The following is a 17,573-nucleotide window of genomic DNA, read 5'->3' as shown; positions in this document are numbered from 1 at the left end:
ATTACAGCATCAAATTAACTATTGTTTGTTAATTTATCTTTCGTGCATAAGTGTAAAACTATGTGTATTTTTAATGCAGGTAAATAGGAATCGAGGAGATAAGAGATCACCAAGCGTTATTAATTTCCAGCTTTTGTAAATGAACCTGTCCTAGTCCCCCAGAAAGACAGCGGTAAGTCTTTGGGTTTGGTTTACAACGCTAAAATTAGGACTTCGATTCCCCTCGGTGAACACAGCAGATAGCCCGATGTAGCTTTTTTATAAGAAAATACACACAAAGTCATCCTAAAATATTAGTAATGATAAAACATAAATTAAAAAAGAAAATAATTGGAAAATTAATAACTTAATGTGGCATAAAAACACTAGCAAATAAGCTTCAGATGGTTGTGAGAAAAGCTGAGGGAACCAAAATTGTGAACAAGCCAAATTATTTTTCTACATGAAAGAATGTTTATATATTGCATCAATTTATTTACAACTTAAAGTTAGAAGTATGTTCATATATTGTATCAGTTTATCTACAGCTTAAAGTTAGAAGCATATTCATATATTGTATCAATTTATTTACAACTTAAGGTTAGAAGCATGTTCATATTTGAAGGTAAACATTGCATCTTAACAGATTTCTAGTGAAAGCATTGTTTCACAAACAAACATCGCTGTTAAACATTTAGCTGTGATATCGAAAAGCTGTTCAATGTTCTTTGAAAATGACTGACGTAAAGACATTTCTGCTTGTTGGATTAAAGTCAGTCTCGGAAAATAAACGATCAAACACTTTCTACAAACCAAGGAGTCATCATTCCTTATGGTCCCAGCCACATCAACAAACAGCAGGATACTAAGTGTTGCTGTATATAAAACCCGGAAGTTAGGTCCTAAGATATCCGGTAGAAGGTTAGCTCGGTCTTCTTCGCAATGATTAAGTATGATTTGGCGGTCATTAACTGTACAGGACGCAAGATTGAAAGCATTTATAAAGAAACCAAACTCAATTTCGAACGTAAAAGTTTATACATATATACTGTGACCTAACGTGGTAAGAAATATGTGGGAGAAAATCTGCCAGGTAATAAATTTTACTTTATCCGAATTTATTTTGAAAAAATCAAGTAAACACCTTGGTTGAATAAAACATATTTCCGACTTTGAAATGAGGAGGAGACAGATATGTATAAAAAAAAAAGAAAAGATACTTCGAAAATCACTAGACTGAAGCAGCTAAACTGAGGAGTATGTTGTTAAGCCTAAAGCTACACAATTGGCTCTCTGTGCTGTGCTAACCAGTGGTATCGAAACCCGGTTTTAAGCGTTATGGATTCAAGCTTAGAAAATTGAAGCGATAGTTAACCGGTTATTAAAGATATTGTCGCTATAATTATCACCTAGAGGGCTACTGGATTAATATAGCCAATGAACTCTTTTAAATGAAGTATAATAGCAGAGGTTAGGGTGAAACAGTAAAAGGATATATATAACGTTGCCGATGAAACTATGAAAAAACTAAATAATAAAAAGGGCGTATAGCTACAATTTATTTGACGTGCACAAACACGTGCTAAAACAAGTTTTGTTTTGTTTTTGGATAACCTGCTGGTATTTTGTCTGTCAGATATTATGAAAGGTTTATTTCGGCCGGAACGTATTTCCCATTAGACAAACTAAGCAAACAGAGTGCCTAGGGTTCTACGCGTACGAGGCCTGGATGGATTTTTTTTCTTGCAAAATGCACATTTATAAACAGCTCTCTTCCCCTTCACCCGTCAGTCAGTCTTTCCGTGGAACAGTATAGCTCATTCCATCATCAAGAAAATGTATTCCAAATTTGGAACTATTTTGTAGTGTAATACGACCGGATGTACAAAAAAGCCTCGATATTTCAGGGATAAAGTTAAGGTATTATTACGCGTTCAGATAACACACGGAAACAGGCTCAATTGCTGTTAAAGGTGTTTCACTGAATCTTCAGTTCCAAAGGCAACGTTTGAGATATACAATCTAAAAGGAAGAGCAGAGACAAAAGGACTAAGGTGAAACTGTAACTAATTTTAAATTATTAACCAGAATCAGCAAGACAAGAACTTGAGACAAATATCGGGTATCGAAACACGACTTTTAGCGTTACGAACCCACAGACTATCTATAAGTACTAATCACAAACCTATATAAAAATTATAAACAAGTATAGTTTCTTCATTTAGTGCCCAAGACTACAATTGCCATTTATTAAACTGTTAAATTACAGACATATATACCGTCTATTGTTCTAAGAATTATCGTTTATTAATCACACGTACAATTAGCTATCACAGGTAAATTATATGTAACTAGCTTTCATACGTACATTGTAGGTGACTTGCTAAGAAAGGTAAGTCCGTGATGTGTAATCAGTTATAACAGGCAAAATAAATGTGGGTAATGGTCTCAAACTAACAAAGAAACAAAAGTTACTGGCCACACAGGCATATTAATACCATTTAACTAATACAGTTAAACCAAAGTAATTAGCTGTACAGACATATTAATACCATTTAACTAATACAGTTAAACCAAAGTAATTAGCTGTACAGACATATTAATACCATTTAATTATCACAATGAAAACAAACTAATTAGCTACACAGACATATTAATACCATTTAACTATCACAATAAAAACAAACTAATTAGCTACACAGACATATTAATGCCATTTAACTATCAAAATGGAAAAAAAAAGTAATTTGGCCCGTCATGACCAAGTGTGTTAAGGCGTTCGTAACCCGAGGGTCGCGGGTTCGAATCCCGGTCGCACCACACATGCTCGCCCTTTTAGCCGTAGGGGCGTTATAGTGTTACGGTCAATCCCACTATTCGTGAGTAAAAGAGTAGTCCAAGAGTTGGCGGTGGGTGGTGATGACAAGCTGCCTTCCCTCTAGTCTTACACTGCTAAATTAGAAACGGCTAGCACAGATAGCCCTCGAGTAGCTTTGTGCGAAATTCAAAACAAACAAACAAAGTAATTAGCTACACAGACATATTAATGCCATTTAAATATCACAGTTAAACCAAACTAACTAGCTACACAGACATATTAATACCGTGTATTTATCACAGAGAAGAATGATAAGTTATTCAACATTATTTTTAAAGCTAATACTAAATTGATTTCTACCTGATTCTTGATAATATTGTTCCGATGGTGAGTTTATCATCATTCAAATTAGAAACATCGGTTATGGCCATGATTAATAATTCCGATTAACCATCAAATGGACATCTCTCATAATTAAGACTGGTATTTAATTATGAAATCTACCTCTTTGACGTCATGATATTCAGATAGAACTGCTTCCAAAGTCTTTATGTTCTGCAAATAGAAAAGGACGTAACTTGCACTCGTCGTGGCATACTTTGCAATCATTACACAAAGCACCTGTGTTTGTGGATGGAAAAAACCGTAATTTGGGACAGGCGATAGTTTGTAATTATTGTTGAACATTACAGATCTGTAGGGTAAAATTATCCAGAAAACTTTGCTAGAAAGTCCTGATTATTGTGATTTTCCGCTGGCGGCTCTACTGAGCACTGGGCATTGATTGGCCTGTATGTTAAAAGCAGGAGCTTGCTAAAATGAACTTCACGTAATTAAATGACAAAACATAACTTAAATGAATTGGTGTTAAAACGTAAGAACTTTAGGTCACAAGGTTGTAATGGGTCGACCTTCTAATGATGTAGACGGATTTACAGAAGATATGTGTTTTAAATGGTATTAAGCACTTCGTTGACAGAAAGATAAAGTATTACCTTCCTACATTGCGTGCCTTATCATCACGCTTGAAACCGAAACACTGGAATCTTTGCTGGTTTAACATGCGTAGAGAGAAAGAATAAGGAATCATTATGAAAAAAATACCCAGGAAACCGGCTTGCCATCACCACAGGATAATCAATATACCTGTGTAAGTTACGCTTTGGTAGCAGGTATCAGATTTCCTTAATAAATTTGATAAAAAATTGGTTTTTCTGTGTTGGCAGAGAACCCGGTATGTCAGTTTCAACTGTGATTTTGTACCTTATGTACTCGTTGTTCTCTTGAACTTTCCTCAATACGTAAGAACACAAGAACGTCGGTACTTCTATATCCCCACTCCAGACGTTAATTGGTTCAAGGGCTTTTATGTTAGGAACTATTTTCTGTCTTTTTGAAACAGCCCCACGTTAAAACTTCTACAGTTGTACGTTCTGACGTTTAATATGGTAGTCGAATAATCAATGTTTTATATTTATTACACCAAAAACTGAAGAAAATTCTATCCAGCTAGCTAAACGAGTTCCTTGCGTTATATATATATATATATATGTACATACATATTTTCCCTCAGCGAAGCTTTTCAGCCATAAACTTTCATCGCCAGACTCACTGGCTCAAAATAACTTTAACATAATTATCTGACAGGTGAGCCAGCGCCCCCTTCCCCTCGCTCTTGTAACTACTCAGATTTCCCAGCGTGATATGCAACCTCAACTTCTCTAAACTAAAAGTTAGCTAAATTGCAAAACCAGTTGTTGATACAAAGTTGCCAGAAATAGTGTTGAAGATTTGTACTGTACCAAAAGAAACAATGACAGCCTTGTGAAAAGCTACAGTACTTATATTATACACACCATCAGAGCGTGCAACTATACAATCTAACAATGTCCTGCTAGTCACGCTGTCCACACCCTTCAAGAACACGAATCAAGGCTCATGAATACAGAGGTGATGTACTAGACAGTGTATTGACTAACTATATGATATTCTAAGTATGTCACAATTTCAAATGACTTGGAGTCGGTGTGCGTTTCACGAGTGGTAAACCAAAATTACGTAAACAAACACTGATAAACCTTGTGTATTGATATTAATGTTTTGATCGACTCCAAAATTTTCTTATACGTAAATAAACACACCGCAAGAGCTCAACGTTAAGTTTGTTTGTTGTTAAGCTCAAAACTACACAATGGGCTGACTGTGTTGTGCCCACTGTGGTTATCGCAACCAGGTATTTAGCGTTATGTCTTTAAACTTACCGCTAAGTCTCTCCCCTCCCCAGTAGCTTGGCGGTAAGGCCGTGGATCTATAATGTCAAAAATCGGGCTTCGATACCTGTAGTGGACACAACTTAGATAGCCCAGTGCATAGCTTCGTATTTAACAACAACAACACATGAATAAATATTTCAGTTTGTAACACTGACTAAATTAGAACTTAGGTTTAATGTAATTAAAGGTCACGTAGAATAAGTTTCCAAACACTTCTATTTATATTTCTGTAACCTGAATCTAACCAAAAAATACATTTCTACATACGATACTTTGAGTACATTATCACTGATTTATACTAATTACTGCTACTTCCGTCTAGGCCAGGCATTGCATGGTGGTTAGGGTGATCGACCCGAAATATGAGGGCCACGCATTTTCAACCATGAGAGCGTTATAACGTCACACTCAATCCTACTATTAGTTTAAAGGAATATCTCAAGATTTTAACAGTGGCTAGTGTTAACTGGTTGCCTTCCCTCTAGTTTACCACTTCTAAATCAGGGACAGACAGCACAGATAGCCCTCTCACAGCTTTACAAGAAATTCAAAACAGACAAACGAACTGTTTCCGTTGTGCGTTAAGTGGTTAAAAGAAGAGGAACAGTAAAAGATATTTCAAGATTTCTATTGGTGTCAAAACTGATCATTCAATCTCTGATGAGTCACCGGTACGTTTTCAGACATACAGTACTAATACATACGAGTTTTGATTCCCCGCGGTGAACATAGCACAAATACCCAACTGTATAGCTTTGCGCAAAAAACACAACAAACAAACCAACGAACAACAATCAGCAAACCCATAATCAATCAAAATTATGCCACGGTTTGACAAACTATGCAACCTTCTTTATAAAAGAGAAAACTTGTGAGCTTGGGTTACTGATGGAGTCGTTCTATCTTGTTTGTTCCTACTAGGGAAGAAAAAAGTAATATGTAAAGTACATTGACCAAAGTATAATTGCTTTTCAGTGTTGCTTCTAAAGAGGTGAGTTGTCTCATATTTTTGACGATAAATACCTACCTATTGTGAAAAAATACTGATAGTCTAATTTGTTCTGTGTGAGTGGCCTAGAGGAGTAGTTCCCTGGCGCAGGTGTGGCTTATATGTGACGATATCGAGGACCTCACCCCACCTAGCCAACACCCCAATCTGTCTCTTTTTACTATCTTTTAAGAATTATAATTATGCTAAAATTAAAAGCTTTTCTTATATAGGTACAAAAGAATTTGTTATTGCTTTAGGAGTTTAGTCGGAGAGCAACAATTTAAGCCAGGCACGAATCGGCCAAGCACAATCTATGGTGAAGGATCTTTTATAGAAATAATGTTCAGAATATCCGGAAGATAGGACAACTTTCGTATTCTACAAAGTAATAGAGACATTTTATTATATATTCACGTTTTCTGCATATTACAAACACATCGTGATAACAACATGAATAATGAGACAGTTTCTTTTGTTTAACATCTATGATAGACATATATAATATATATACTAAACACATCCTTCTTATACTTAATGTTAAAGAGATCTTTATTTTGACAGCCTACAGCGAAATGTCTTTTCTGAATATAATTTGTAAACCATGCAGGTTGTGTATTGACTGCCGTCACTAGGTGGTTTTTATTGAAATGTAACATCTGAGTGGCTTGTCTATCACGTAATGTCATTAAGTTACTTTATATATAATTCACATCCAAAGTTGCTCAACTGGTTCCAGGTCTTTCCCACTTGATGGAGCAACAAAGAATGTACGTACTTCAAATATTATGTATTAACATTAATGAAGGTGTAATGGCGCTGTAGTAAATAAATGACAATATTGTTTTAGTTCAACATCCGAAGGTCTTACTAGGGAAATCCCTGGCTGGGATTTTATAGGCAGAACCGTTAACCCTTATAGATTTAATCTACAATGTGCAGACATTTTTATATCATCCACCAATAACAAGAAATAGGTAATATCCATCGAGATTTAAAACCAATCGCAGAACTCGATACAAAAACCGACTGTTATCTGGAGTATGAAGTGTGTACTCAAATTTTGTATAGTGGCTCTTTAAGATCAGGAATGGTATAGTACTACATGAAACAACTACTAAAATTTTGCTCGAAGTTACTCGTGGGTTGTCTGTGCTAATGGCTCCTAATTTAACAGTGATAGACTAGAGGAAAGGCAGCTAGTTAAAATCATCTAGCGACAAGTCTTGGGTTATTCCTGTGCTAATAAATAGTGGGATTGATCATCATATTATAATGCCTTTGAAGCTGAAAGCGCGAGCATCTTCAGTAACGGGATTCGATCTCGCAACCCGCCCTAACCACCATAACATGAAAAATAAATTAAAATAGACGATGAAACAACACTTCCAACTAATAATTGAAGCGCCCGTATTTTTTAATATTTCCTTTAAAAGTTGCTCTGCTCGTTTCTAACCCCATACTTTAATAGTCTAAATTTTCTAGTCCTAGCACTCATAAAATGTACAACAGTATTAATCCTACCGCTCATAAAACGTGCAGCAGTATTAGCCCTAGCCCTCATAAAACGTGCAACAGCAGTAGCAGCTTCTGCAGAGATATAATCAGAAGGAAGCTACACAATGGGCACATGATTTGTTTGTTTTGTAGCAAAGCCATAATAGGCTAACTGCTGTGTCTACCGCGGGAAACAAACGCCGAATTTTACCATTGTAATTCCTTAAACTTACCGCTGTCCCATTATAGAATGAGAGTAGAAGCAAATGCACTTAAACAAAAACTGTTATCAAATTCTCATTTATGAACTTTCTGAGAATTTTTCACAAGTAGCTACTGTTTACCTGTCACACCATAATGTCTAATATTTGATAAAATACAGAATCCAAAAACTGTGACTTAGGAAAAAAACATATACACTTAAAGATAGCTTTATAGATCAAACGAAAAACATGTTACAAATAAACGTAAGTTTCTTAGACTTAAAGTTTAAGGATGGAACACGGCATAAGAACCAGTGTTATTGTTTCCACACTGTAAAAGTTACACAACGGGCTATCTCCATTCCATCTACCATGGTGAATCGAACCTGGGATTTTAGCATTCTAAGTCTCTAAACTTACCGCTAACCCACTGGGGAACTACAAGAACAGACTATTATCCAATGAATTTTGCTATTTACTTGTGTACGAAAAAACATTATGCCAATACAATAGTAAATATACAAACAATTTATAAGCGTAATGAAAAATATTTTATATAGAGACCATGTCACATAATTCAACATGACATTAATCTGTTTTCTAACATGTTCTCCACATAAACTATTTTTGCATTATGCTTATAATCATTGTTTGTTGACTTACTATAATTATTAGCATTTTTAATACTAAAAATGTTAATTTGTACGAAGATATTTTCTGTGCCCATAATCTTTTTAAAAAATGTGAATTTTGTTAAAATGCTGCCTCCGTAGTTCATCTTAATATTTTCCACCTTCATGCAGGCGCTTGGTAGTTGATTAACGATGTTTTGGGTTTGATATCAATACGCAAGCACGTTTACAAGAAAGAAATATATTTTTATCGATGCCTGATTTATTATGTGATGCCCTGACGGCGGTATTACAAGGGGGAAAAAATCACAAAACTTTGGTACTACACAAGGTAAACATAGTGGAACGTGACAACACTGGCAAGTCAAACTACTTTCTTTATAACGTTCACTCTAACAGAATCTTAGCCAATCAGAGTAATTATAACAAATATTTTATAGTCCATAAGTGTTTTGGTCTTGTTTATTAAATTATCGTAAACTCACGTTTATGCTAATAACGTTTACATTCATAGCAGTAAATGGACGAAATTATAAGTAATAAAAAGCAAACATGAGTATTTGAGTAAAGTCTATTAATTTAAGTTAGACACATGATGCAAATACAAAAACTTGTCTTTGGTTTTCTTGCGTTGCTGTTTGATAGTCTCGTAGTATGAGACTTGGACCTTGCAATGGTTTGTTTCTTGAGAGCTATCTGCGCTAGCCATCCTTTACGTCAAAGTGAGCCCAACTAATGAGCACCACCCACCTCCAATTCTTGGGCTACTCTTTACCACCAAAAAGTGAGATTGATGCACATTATAACGCCCCCTCTGGATTAAAAGGATGAAGATGTTCGGTGACAGAAATGATATTGAGCGAATACAGCGTATCGTTTTATCTTGTTTGATATTCAATGCAGAAAAATATAAATAACCATGTCCACAAAACTGATGCTGACGATGAATTAATCACACTTAATGAAAAAAATCTAATGCATGCCTCTTTGATGCACGTGTTAGGTGGGATTTGTTGTTATTTTGCTTGTTTCAGAATTTCTAGCAAAGTTACATGAAGGCTATCTACATTAGATGCCCATAATTTCGAACTCTTAGACCAAAGGAAGGTCAGTTAGTAAATAGCACTGAACGGAAACTCGTAGGCTACTCTTATCTAATAGTGGGATTTGGTTGCCATTCCTATACTCCATCCACTACCCAAAATATTATAGCACAAAATGAATTTAAGACCATTAGATCTATAATCCGCCAAGCTAACCACTGGGTCACGCCCAGGCCATTAAGGGGTGGGTGAGAGTTGTAAACACAATATCATTAAGCCTTAAATATGCATACAGAGATTGAAGAAAGACAATTCATACAATATATCTGTAGGAAGAATTTAACAATCACGTTTATACAACTCGTTTCTCTTTCTGATTTAATGGGCATAGTATATACCTTTCATAACAATGAACTGATGTATCATAGCCTATTTCTTTTCTATTACACACAAAGTTATACGGTTGCCTATCACGGCATTACCCACAGCGAATATCGAAACTTGTATTTTTACATCAAAAACTCATACACTTACCGATAGCAACTGGTAGGGGATATCATAGAAAGAAAGATACCTGTAAAACCAGTACCTAGAAATCGATGTAAATAAACGTTCCATCTCTTTTAAGAATATATATAACGGCTTACACCCACCACAATTTAGGCACTACATCTCAGATTCCTCTCTCACTAACGATGACTTTACTTTTTCGACATTTTTAACTGTTTCTTTTATGAGCAATGTTTTTGTTTGTTTATTTTATGACAGTTTAAAACATTAAATTATATAAATATAGTTAACTTAGCATCTACACCTGCTCTCCTTTTTCATCTCGCTCTTTTTTCTATTCTCTGAGGCCTGCGAAACTGAGGATAATCTGCATAGACAGTGTACCCCCAAAACAATTTGGGTCTTCTGTCAATTTCTCCCCGATATTACAGCGGTAAGTCTACGGATTTATAACGCTAAAATCAGGGGTTCAATTCCTCTCGGTGGGCTCAGCAGATAGTCCGATGTGGCTTTGTCGCAAGAAAATACACATCTCTGTAAATACCTCTAAAGCCAGGGCACACTGCGCAACTAACTACCCATCTTATGATGTGTGCCTAGGTGGTATATGTTTGTTTTGTAGCTGCGACGTTTTATTTTAATCTTTTACGTAAAATTACAAGTAGTTATATACACACAGACATACATATCGAAGTTGTCAATTGGTTACTTGTTTATACTGGCGAGTATGGTGGTAGAGAGTTTGTTACTTGTTTACACATGTGAATAAGTATGGTGGTAGAGGGTTGGTTACTTGTTTACACTGGTGAGTAAGTATGGTGGTAGATGGTTGGTTACTTGTTTACACTTGTGAGTAAAAATGGTGGTAGAGGGTTGGTTACTTGTTTACACTTGTGAGTAAGTGTGATGGTAGGTGGTTGGTTACTTGTTTACACTGGTGAATAAGTATGGTGGTAGATGGTTGGTTACTTGTTTACACTTGTGAGTAACTATGGTGGCGGATGGGTGGTTACTTGTTTACACTTGTGAGTAACTATGGTGGCGGATGGGTGGTTACTTGTTTACACTGATGAGTAAGTATGGTGGTAGATGGTTGGTTACTTGTTTACACTGGGGAGTAAGTATGGTGGTAGGTGAGTGGTTACTTGTTTACACTGGTGAGTAAGTATGGTGGTAGATGGGTGGTTACTTGTTTACACTGGTGAGTATGGTGGTAGATGGTTGGTTACTTGTTTACACTGGTGAGTAAGTATGGTGGTAGATAGTTGGTTACTTGTTTACACTGGTTAGTAAGTATGGTGGTAGGTGAGTGGTTACTTGTTTACACTGGTGAGTATGGTGGTAGATGGTTGGTTATTTGTTTACACTTGTGAGTAAGTATGGTGGTAGATAGTTGGTTACTTGTTTACACTGGTGAGTAAGCATGGTGGTAGATGGGTGGTTACTTGTTTACACTGGTGAGTATGGTGGTAGATGATTGGTTACTTGTTTACACTTGTGAGTAAGCATGGTGGTAGATGAGTGGTTACTTGTTTACACTGGTGAGTATGGTGGTAGATGGTTGGTTATTTGTTTACACTTGTGAGTAAGTATGCTTGTTCTTTGTTAGTTCTAAGCTACATAATGGTCTATCTGAATTATGTTCACCGCGGGAATCGAATCCCTGATTTTAACGTGTAAGTCCGTAAACCTACTAGTGAAGTACCAAGGAGCTACTGAAGTAATGTTTTGTCATTGTTTGTCAGTACAAAGCTACAAAATGGTCTATCTGAACTCAGTAAGTTGCGAGGAATTGAACTTTGGATTTCAGCGAGTAAGTCCGTAAAGTCACCGAGAGACTACTGAAGTACTGTGCAGTTGCTGTTTGTTGATGGAAGCTATCTTAACTCCGTCCACAGTGGGGAATCGAACCTCAGATTAAATGTATAAGTCTACGGTTGAAACCGTAGTCGTACTGGCGAGTTAAAAACAATGTCTGCTCTCAGCTCGTGATTAAGATGTTTTGCAGTGTTGTAGTATCGGATATCACAATTTAACGTATCACAGGTTCTGAAACAGGATATAAAAGCTATACTTCCTTTCCATAGCTACAACAACAGTTGCGAACTGTTTTTAAAAGAATCCTTAAGTCTATCTTATATTTCACTTATATAAGCAACTATTCTTATGTTCTTACTCGGGAACTGTACACAACTTTATCAGTTAATTAACAGATGGAATGTTCTTAACCAGTTCCCTCTTTCGTTACGAAACGCATACCTTAACTTTACATTAAATACACATACACTTATACGTATTATCTGAAATCAGATGACCCGACAGCTTTATTACAATCTTCAATCTTAAAAAATATCTGTGAATATCGTAATTTTCTTTTCGTGTGAAAATGACGTTAGAGATGGTAGTTTCAATGTTGTCAATATCCACGAGTAAACGTAACTCATCATTTTACTCAACACCGATGATGTTAAACTCAGACACAGAGGTGCAACTTTATTACCAGATTGTAATTTGTTTTACTCTCAAAAGAAGAATGTTCGTAAAGCTTTGTTTGTCTACTGTCACCTCTGTTGCCAAATATATATATATATATATATTCCTTGCCTTTACTCTCTAGCATTGACCTGACTCGATCGGGGATATTACAGCTTCACACTCCACCTTCGTTTGGGTTATCGTATGCGATCTCCCGCAAGCGTGATTTGCATTATATAGACACATAAATAATTCTTACAACCAATCGCCCCGTGATGATGCAGGTCGTTTGGCTGTAGCACCGTCCGCGGCTCACTGGGGAGCTACTACCTTAAGGTGAAGGACCTGGTTCCTGGCGGGCAGAGAAGCAGACCCGAAGATTACCAAATCTCTTAAATTATTGGATTACAGCGATTAGTGATTGATTTAGACGGGAGGGACAGAGTCACTACTGTGTAATTTAAAGATATCTCAACCGTGAATCAATCACTTGACGGAACAAACTTCAGAGAGAAAGAAGAAAGACAATGGATTAGTTTGTCGTTAAATCATAATAACAGTATCTTTTATCGCCAGTTAAGTTACTGTATGAGTCCTAACAAAACATGCAATAAACTTTGAGAAATAACCAGACCTAAGTTATGTGTAATTTCTCTGAAACTAATATCAGGTTTGGCAAAATAACAATGGTCAAATTAATAGTGGACTTCAATTATGACCCTGTGTTACGACCTACTAATTCTCAGGAATTTATATATTACTGGAACTTTCTAGTAACCTACATTATTTCTCTCTCTTTCTTTTTGAATAATATAATTCAGCACTTAATAATAAATGTCAAACTGAAAACATAAATGGCTTTATATAATTGGACAGTGTGACTATATGACGTAACACAAGCGGAATAGATACTGTCCTTTTCCGATCAAAGTCTATAACTATAACAATAAGCAATGAGATACCAATTACGAATTCATTGAGTTCAATGTAAAGTGGAGCACTTTTGTCACATAACCAAATCTGTTTTATAAAATAAAGATTTCAACTTCATCTATAAACTTTTACTTCTCATATCTACTCCGCCCTCTGATGTTATCTTTCACACAATTCTGAACTATGTCTTACGTGTTAGAAACTCGTTTCAGTTCAAGTGTGACTAGAAAGCATGTGTGAAGTACAAGCACGCAGACTTAACCATAAGATACGAACAACAATTCCTTGAAAACTGTCGTTTGCCACGTTCTTAACTTCGTGGCAGAGTTTAATTTTCTTTGAAATTCAAAAGTACTGCGCATGCTTAGTACTTGAAGTTAATTGTTCAGTAAACCTCAAGCTACAAAATGGGCTATCTGCGCTGTGTCTGCAGCGAGAAATCGAACCCCTTATAATTAGCATTATAAGCCCTCAAACTTCCCGTTGAGCTAGTAGTGAACTTAAACTGCACTATTAACTGTGTGAATAAGATGAAAGTAACGTTTATCGGTGTTTAAAATTATATATTAGCTGCATGAAAAAAAAGATTAAAAATAGTATTACAGCAGGTGTTACATTGAAAAACAACAACAACAACAGCACTGGAATAGACCGTTACATTATATTGCCCCCAAATGGTCTACGGACTTATAATGCTAGAAACCCTTGGTGGGCAGAGCACAGATAGCCCTTTCTGTAGCTTTGTGCTTAATAACATATACCAACACATTATAGTGTCTCTATGGCTGAAAGGATGGGCATGTTCGGTGACAGAAATTCCAACCCGCGACCTTCAAACTGCGAGTCCAGCGCACCTAACCACCTAGCCATGTTAAGCCTATATTTTTGAATACAACTCAAGAAAGCGAAGCAAGTATCTATATTCCAAATCAACAAATTAATGTACAAAGCTCTATAAAACAAAGAAGATAAAAACAGTTACAAGTAATCTGTGCCATAAACTCCATATTTCCTGCTGTCGTCGATGACTATTTCGGTATTAAGAAAACGAGTCTGAAATAAAATAATAAATCTTGTAAAACTTTCTTTAACAAACTATAAGTTAAGACCAACTTGTCACGAAGAACAATTCAAATTCTTGTTGGTTAAAAGCCTATTCATTCTGGCCTGAAGGTTAGGTGGCTCTCGACTCACAATCTGCGAAACGCAGGTTCGAATCCCGTCACCGAACATACTCGCCTTTTCAGCCGTGTGGTCTTTATAATGTGACGGTCAATCCCACTATTCTTTGCTGAAACAGTAGCTAAGGCAGCCAATCATCATTACCCTACTACCTACCAACCGCGACTAAAGGAATTACTGTCACTCCTGATACGCTTCTACAGCTTAAACGCAAACGCAACGCAAACGAACGTGACAGGGACTTAGTTTAGAGAGAGAGAAACTGAAGAATTCTCTCCCCAACTGGGGTGGTCAGGAACGTTGTGGTTCCTCTTCGTCTCCTCACGTGAAAAAATTATTGAAATTTCCATGGGGTTTTTGCCTTTATTTTATTTTGACTTTTTTTAAGGTGAAGAAGTGAGGTTGATCATAATACTGGTGAGTAAGACAAAGGCGGCACCGGAGAGGCCAGCTAGGCCAGAGCCCGAAAAGCAGATGTCAAAGCAAATATGAACACGATACGACCTCTACAGCTTAAGATGGGAGTGGGATTGTTTTATGGTACAACACGGATTCTAATCGATCTCGTTACCTCCAAAATCGAGAGCTCTAGCGCAGGGCCGTTTTTTTTTCTAACACAAGCAACAAACACTTAACACAACCCAGAAAAAAAAATATTAAAACTTACTTATTCTAGTACTGGGTAGAAACTCTGTGATGATTCATCCTTGTTTTTTGTAGAGTAGCTCATAATGTTGTCATTAAAACTGAAACCAATATGTCTGAGAGCTTAGTTTAAGGGCCTGAAGTTTAGGGGGCACTTGACTCGCAAACTGAGGGGCTAGGATTCGAATTCCTGTAACAGCGAACAAACTCATCTTTTCAGCCGTGGGGACCACTATAAGTTCCGTTCAATCCACTATTCGATGGTAAAAGAGTAGCCCAAGAGTTGTAGGTAGGGGCAGTTGAACAGCTTTCTTCCTTCTAATTTATGACTTCTAAATTAGGAACAGATAGCGCAGACAGCTCTTGTGTAGTTCTTCACGAAATTCAAAACATACCAAACTCAGTCGTTTAAATACATCAGCTTATCAGAAATTGTATTGAGTAAGATTCATCATTTATAACTTTAGTTATTTCAGGTGCTCAGATAACCTGTGAAATACCATCACAATTATCTTTCATTTTATCATTATTCAGAGGACTAGCTGGTTAATTATTTATTTATTAAGAACTAAATAAACTATTTATGTTTCCTAATTCAAACAGTCAAACTGTTTTCAACGCGTAAGCAACAATTTATCTCTCGCGTTCACTGACTTAAAACATTTTAAATTCGCTAATGATTTAATTAATCAAACTCGAAAAACATTAGCAGGCGAACAACAATTAACTTCGCAGAAGTTCAATCATACATCATAAATCATGTTTCATCCACTAAACCAACTCTTGATGCATTAAAACACAAACAGAAGTCAGCTCTGAAATAAAATTAGTGACATGGTGATTTAAACACGCCAGGAAAGGTTTATCCAATCATACTGAAGCGCAACAATTACGATGTTCTAATCACGTGAGTAACTTACAGGAACAGTCTAGCTATATCACTGTCATAGCTTCCAGGTAGTAATTATATTACAGCTTAACCTGGCTGAGTTACCGCCCATTATGAAAGCTACAAGAATACATGCTACAGACGTCAAAATCAATACATTTTTAATAATTTGTGGTTACCGATATCGAGCTGTGTGTTAGTTTTTCGAATAATCAAAAATTTCTGTTGCTTACCCAAAATTTTGGTATCTTATGGTATTCTAATATTTACATTTTCTATATAGACAATTGTGAACTTCACACCTCCACACTGTCCATACTAAAATAACACACACATATATATTTATATATATATAATTATATACATGCATATATATTAGGCGTTACAACGCTGAGAGTACTTGTATTGTGTGCAATACCTAAAAACTGAAATATTTGGAACTGTAATTAAGAGTATGAACACATATTAACTTTTTTGGAGATTCCAATTTATAAATCTCCCCACAATTGATACACTCCCATACAATTGTTTTGTTTAAGGCCAGACGAAACATTTTCCATAATCTGATAAAATACTGTCACTAGGCTTAGCAAACATTAAACCTCACGTTACTACGTGCATATGCTAACGAAATCAAATAAGAACCACATTGGTTCTAAGTAACGGACAAACGCCAAGAAATTAATTTTTGATTGATTTAATACAGTTCTATCTTTATTTTAAACAATCCACCATAAGGCAGCTAACTAACTGCTTACTTGAATATGGAATTTTTTTCGCTACCTAAATCATAAAACAGAATTGTTCCAGTAGCTTGTTTTTTAAAAGAAAGTAGATTAATTCTCTAGAACGAAGTCTATAACTGTCTATTTTACTTCAAGACAATGTAGTAAAGGATTACTGACTCGTTTACTATGTAATCGTAGGAAAGTAACATTGATTCACTAGTTACTTCTCTGTATTATAACTGACTCACTCAGTTGTTTAGAAGAGTATTATCAAATCATTTACTAGTTTGCTGCTAGAAAATTTATGTCTTGGAAATTGGTTTATTAAATAGTTTAATTCACAGTTGTTTCACTAACCAGTTTACTGCATTTAACTTAGTAAATGAATTCCATCCAACTGAATAGTTGATTAAGTTATTAGTTTATGTTCCAGCTCAACAGTTGATTAAATGATTAGGTTTATGTTATATTCACCTGAGTCAGTGAGAGATTCATTGTAGGAAAAACCGAAGAACCAACTGTGGTTTAGTATTTCGTGATGATGAGAAACCCACAATGTTGAGCTTGAAGATGACCTAAGAGGGTCGAAACGTTGTTGTCTAGTTTATTTTAATAAAAGTTTTAATACCCTTACCAGCCGTTTGGAGCTACAACTATGCTTTATTCTGACTGATTTGTTTGTTTGTTCGTGCAAAACTACACAAGGGTTGTTTGTCTGTGCTAGCCTTCTTCGATTTCGATGTGATAGGCTAAAAAGAAGGTAGTTATTCAACCGCTG

At 35.9% G+C, this 17,573-nt stretch overlaps 1 protein-coding gene across 3 annotated transcripts in view; it reads right to left on the bottom strand.

Annotated features, from left to right (window-relative positions):
• The window catches only part of LOC143225335 (uncharacterized), a 331,508-nt gene that overhangs the window by 144,750 nt on the left and 169,185 nt on the right, over window positions 1-17,573 (bottom strand). Inside the window, exon 1 of one of the 3 annotated variants that reach the window (XM_076454554.1) lies at window positions 3,158-3,282. The exons of the other annotated variants lie outside the window; for them this stretch is intronic. The gene's annotated coding sequence lies outside the window, so the exon portion shown is untranslated. Of the gene's footprint in view, window positions 1-3,157; window positions 3,283-17,573 lie in introns of those variants that run through there. 3 annotated transcript variants of the gene reach the window in all.

Source organism: Tachypleus tridentatus, chromosome 9 (assembly GCF_004210375.1).
Source record: "Tachypleus tridentatus isolate NWPU-2018 chromosome 9, ASM421037v1, whole genome shotgun sequence".
Classification (NCBI taxonomy): domain Eukaryota; kingdom Metazoa; phylum Arthropoda; class Merostomata; order Xiphosura; family Limulidae; genus Tachypleus; species Tachypleus tridentatus.
This window is presented reverse-complemented; position numbering and strand designations above follow the sequence as displayed.